Consider the following 6,101-nt stretch of genomic DNA (forward strand, 5'->3'; position numbering starts at 1 on the left):
GTGCCAGCAAAAACCACGGCTTTGACCTCTTAGAATGCGCACGGTCCCTGGGCCAAACATCCCAACACACATCAGAAATGCAAATGAAAGACAAACAATGTATTATTGATTTTGCATTAAATTAATGATATTTTTCTCATGGCGCTTGTAACGTCTATATGTACTCTGATATTGTGGGAAATGATGGATGAGAGGAAAGGATTTTTTTCAAAATCAACAGAAAGATCAAATGCAAGCGTTTCTAGAGAAGGACACTCATGCATCAGCAAAAAATATGAACTATAAATCAGCAACAGCAAAACTCAAAATAAACTTTATTTTTAAAGCTAAAAACTCTATTTTAGCTGTACATCCTCAGAAAGCAACCTGCTTTGATCAAGGTTAGTGAGCTGCCTTTTTGTCAACTACATGCTGTATATGTAGCATCATGCTCAGCATCCTAAATCCAAAGTTACCAGTTTGGAACATAGGCATCGTACAAATAGCATTTCTCACATAAAGTGCACGATTTTTTATGTTTTATATATATATATATATATATATATATATATATATATATATTATATATGCCTGAGGGCTTTACTGGGTGGCTGAACATGAGGGAGAGCTTTAGAAAAGAATTAGCTGTGTGAGTTTAAGACATCCAGCACCCTCATTGTCTCTCTGATGCTGCTTCTATTCATCAGGAAAGCCATGTAATCCCAGGAATTAGGCCGAGATGAACTATGGAGAGATGGATCACTGTGACCAGTACTACTGGCCAATCCTAAAACATCTGGACACAAACTATGCCTCAATTCTACAATCTTACACTTTTTGTAGAACTAAACTTAAAGACTTAGTTCATTTTCAAATGAAAACTACCCCAAGCTTTACTCAACCTCAAGCCATCCTAGGTGTATATTACTTTATTCTTTCTGATGAACACAATCTGAGAAATATTAATAAATATCCTGACGCATCCGAGTTTTAAAATAATGGCAGTGAGCGGGATCAACGAGTATGAGCTGAAGAAGAGCTGAAGAAGAAACGCGATGCGTTTGTGTACAAAAATATCCATATTTACCAAGTTATGAAGTAAAATATCTAGCTTCCGCATGAGCCGCCTTCTGTATTCAAGATACGAAGAAAGTGTAAACTGGCATCACGTCATTTAAGTTTTTTTCCGTAAGTTGAATAGGGAAGGTGTAGGACATAGCGTAAGTGTTTTGAACTGCAAGAGTTTTACACTTTCTTTGTAAGCTGAATACAGAAGGCGGTCTAGCAGAAGCTAGATATTTTACATTATAACTTGTTAAATATGGATATTTTTTTTCACACAAATGCATCGCTTCGCTTCAGAGGGCCTTTATTTATGTGGATGGAAGCACTTTCTTGAGTTTCATACTCGTTGATCCCAATCACTGCCATCATAAAGCTCGGATGCGTCAGGATATTTATTAATATTTCTCCGATTGTATTCATCAGAAAGAAGAAATTCATATACACCTAGGATGGCTTGAGGGTGAGTAAAGCTTGGGCTAATTTTCATTTGAAAGTGAACTAATCCTTTAAAGAAAAGCTTAGAGCATCTCAACCATGTAGTGATTCAACCAATACCGACTCAGCCAGTGGGGTGGTACTATCTGTTTGACCAACCAGTGGAAGTGTTCAGGAAACTGAAATTCAGAAGTGGAGCAAAACATACTAAATTTAAATGGCTAGATACACTGAGAGGAAATCTGTAAGGCGGTGTACAATCAAAATCTCTCAACTGTCTGACTTGAGAGCATTTCTTTTAAGAATTGCACCATTTGTGAGAGAAGCCCGTGTTGTTATTATTGTTAACTGAAACTATTAAAGGGTTAGTTCACCCAAAAATGAAAATTCTGTCATTAATTACTCACCCTCATGTCGTTTCAAACCCGTGAGACTTTCGTTAATCTTCGGAACACAAATGAAGATCTTTTTAATTAAATCTGAGAGCTTTCTGTCCCTCCATTGACAGCCTACACAACTATTTTCAAGCACAAGAAAAATATAGTAAAGACATCATAAAAGTAATCCATGTGACTCCAGTGGTTTAACCTCAATTTTATGAAGCAACGCAAGTACTTTGTTTGCGCAAAAAAAACATAATTTTCCACATAAAATTTTAATCTCCAACACGTGTTCAAGAGAGCACCACGTATCAAACTGCCAAAGTCACATGATTTCAGTAAACGAGGCTTCGTTACGTCATAGGTGTTTTGAAATTTCAATGGTTCACCACTGGGGGGTGTGACTTTGGCAGTTTGATACATGCTCCGAACCACTGATTCGAAACAAAAGATGTGTAAAGCTTCGAAGCTTCATGAAGCAGTGTTTTAAAATCGCCCATCACTAGATATTGTTGGATAAAGTCGTTATTTTTTTTTTTTTTTTTTGGTGCACAAAAAGTATTCTTGTCCCTTCATAACATTAAGTTTGAACCACTGTAGTTACGTGAACTGTTTTAAATACGTCTTTAGTACCTTTCTGGGCATCTGAAAGTGTTAATTATCTTACTGGCAATGGAGGCCTCACTGAGCCATCAGATTTTATCAAAAATATCTTAATTTGTGTTACGAAGATGAACGAAGGTCTTCCGGGTGTGGAACGACATGAGGGTGAGTAATTAATGACAGAATTTTAATTTTTAAGTGAACTAACCCTTTAATATTTTGTAAAGAAAGTAGTAAATTATGTTTTGTTTGTTTTTTTTTTTTTGCACAAACAAAGCACTCACGTCACTTCATAAAACTGAGGTTAAACCACTGGAGTCACATGGATTACTTTTATGATGTCTTTACTACCTTTCTGTGGCTTGAAAGTGGTAGTTGTGTAGGCTGTCAATGGAGGGACAGAAAGCTCTTAGATTTCATTAAAAAGATCTTCATCTGTGTTGCGAAGATGAACGAAAGTCTTACGGGTGTGGAACGACATGAGGGTGAGTAATTAATGACAGAATTTTCATTTTTGGGTGAACTAACCCTTTAAAAATAGTTTTTTATTAATTGTTATTAAATTGTTTATTAAATGTTGCCTTGGCAACTAACTAAAATAAAATAATTTTAAGTTGAAGTATTTAAATTACTAAAAGATTTTTCTATTAAAACTCATAAAAAGTGACAAAAGCACAAAATTACTCAAACTTAAACTAAAAACAAAAATATAAAAACTTAAAACTTAAAAAATAACAGCTATTTCAAAATAGCAATAAATACTATAATAATAGGATATAAACAATTCTAAAATAACACGGGAGCAGCTCACCACACCGAAAACACCATTGTACAGTCACAGCCACATATTAACATACATGTTAACGCTTGAAATCATTAGTTTGTGTAAACAGTGCGACGCCCACAAGCCTGAATGAATAAAAGACAGATGGAAGCATTACACGACGAGAGACATTCATTTACCAATTAAGGCGTTTTTCATTGTGACGCAGACATGATGGAGTGCGAGAAATTCCTACACTGATGTTCACGGACCACATCCTACTCATAATATTTGTACATAGACACCTTTCTTCCACTGACAACATTTTTCCATCGATTTTTCACCATGTGGGCGACTACATTCGCAAGCTGAAGAAACATTTAAGCACCGTAAATATTCAAACAACCAGACAACACAATTAAAATGTGATTAAGATTGAGATATCACTGTCAGAACAGTGTAAAAGGTCTTAACGCGAACAAACAGCAAAAGATACATGCAAATCATGTCATTAAGCCATTAAAGTAAAAAACATACATTTTTATATTTCAACTGGACCTGTACTAGTAGACGAAGTAGGCCGAAACACTTTACACAAGTCCACGAACACAAACGCTTAATGATAATAACCCTCAGTACTCTAGGGGGCGATAAAGTTCAAATGTCTCTCATTCATCCCCATGTGTTGTTATTCATAGACATGTCTATGTTGTTATTCAGGTAGCAAGATATAAACATACAGTGTCAACAATATCTATCTTGCTCAATTAAATACACGTCAAGAACCAAACACTTAAACTTTATTAATTATAACTTGATTATTTACACAATGGCAAGAAATATAGCGCTACAATTAGCACTTTCTTTTGGGGAATTGAGAGTTCGCTTAACTATAAGTGCATTTTAACATTTTGAAACATTGATATTATCATATGAAAGAATATTAAATATTTTAGACTGCTACATACACAGCAAACCACCGCTCATACTCACAGATGTTTGTGCTGTTGCTTTCCCTCCAAAATGAAGTCACTTCCTGGAGAATGATGTCATTAGGGAAGTGGCTGTTAGTTAAAAGGATTTTAGAAAAGACTAACAGGATGGAAAGTAATATTGAGGACAGGAAAAACTTTAAATAGATGACCGATTATGACAACATTTCTGAGAAGTTATGAAAAATATTATTTTAAGCATATTGATTTGAGAAAGGAGCGCACTTGAATTAAAAAAAAAAAAAAAAAAAAAACACTTTCTTAATAAATATTTCTAAATAAATGGTCAGTTTTTCATGTTAAAAGTTAATCTGCTCTGAAATAATTTCTTTGTGAAATACAACGAAATCATTCACTTAATTGTGTCATTGTGATAAAAGAAAAAAACAATATATTTTTATTATAATACAATATTTAATACAATTGTATAAATAATATTTTTATAAAATAATTTTTTTTACAATTTATGAAATAATATTTTTAATATTTTTTAAAAATATATTACTTTATTGACAATATTTTATACAATACATTAAAACATGATATGCACATTATTTTTATAAAAAATAAAAAAAAGTTTTAAAATGTATAAAATATTATTTTTAATGTATTTTAAAATATATACATGACTTATTTTTAGATAATATTTTATCCAATATATTAAAACATGATATGCACAATATTTTTTACAAAAAATAAAAAAGTTTTTAAATGTATAAAATATTATTTTTAATGTCTTTTAAAATATATACATGACTTATTTTTTTAGATATTTTATCCAATATATTAAAACATGATATGCACAATATTTTTATAAAAAATAAAAAAAGTTTTAAAATGTATAAAATTATATTTTTAATGTCTTTTAAAAAATATTTGACTTATTTTTAGATAATATTTTATTCAATATATGAAAATATGATATGCACAATATTTAAAAAAATAAATAAAAAATAGTTTTAAAATGTATAAAATTATATTTTTAATGTCTTTTAAAATATATACATATTTACAATACTTTTATAAAATAAAAAATAGTTTTATAAAAAAAATAAAAATGTATAAAATAATAATTTAATATCTTTTTAAAAAATATGACATTTTTTTTTAGATAATATTTTATCCAATATATTGTAAGATGATATGCACAAGAAAAAAAAGATGACATCAATAAACCACGTCCACGTGATACAATGGCGGTTAGTAATGTTCACACCAGTAATTTGCAACCGTTTATCTCCTCATTAGCGAGCGTATAACAGTTCCAGCTTGTTTCCAGTAACTTGTGCACTCTGCATCCATTAAGTTTGTTTTATATCCAGGCAGGGATAAATACACTGTGAGTGAACCGGGGCAATCTGATATCTTATACGACTGGAAAACAGTCCCGGTTCAGGTCCAGAATGGTAGATCATAGATGACTCATGAAGACACGCAGGAACTAATATGAAAACAGGCATAATTCAGTGAACGGCAAAACATCTTTGCAAGCTTTCTGGACATTTGATGTCATCTTTACTCTGTGGACCCATTAGCGTAAAGATGACATCAGTCAAACAATTCATGATAAATGATTGACAAAAGCACATAGATAAAGTTTTCTAAACATGCATACAGAGACAACAGATCACTAAACGTCATGTATCAAAACAGCATGTACATTCTTGACAGCTGATGTCTGTCTCTTTGACTCCTGAGTGTGAGATGTGTACAGCAGCACTGTGTAAATCTCTGGTAATGAAACATTCAGCGTCTGCGGGCCAGCGTTCATTCCACGGTGAGCCTCTTACCATTGCTAACAGCTCCTTCTAGTGGTCAAAATCTCAGAGGTGAACTAAATCCAGCAGCAAGACCCACACAGACACTCAGCCTTGGGTAAAACAA

Source organism: Ctenopharyngodon idella, chromosome 9 (genome assembly GCF_019924925.1).
Source record: "Ctenopharyngodon idella isolate HZGC_01 chromosome 9, HZGC01, whole genome shotgun sequence".
NCBI lineage: Eukaryota > Metazoa > Chordata > Actinopteri > Cypriniformes > Xenocyprididae > Ctenopharyngodon > Ctenopharyngodon idella.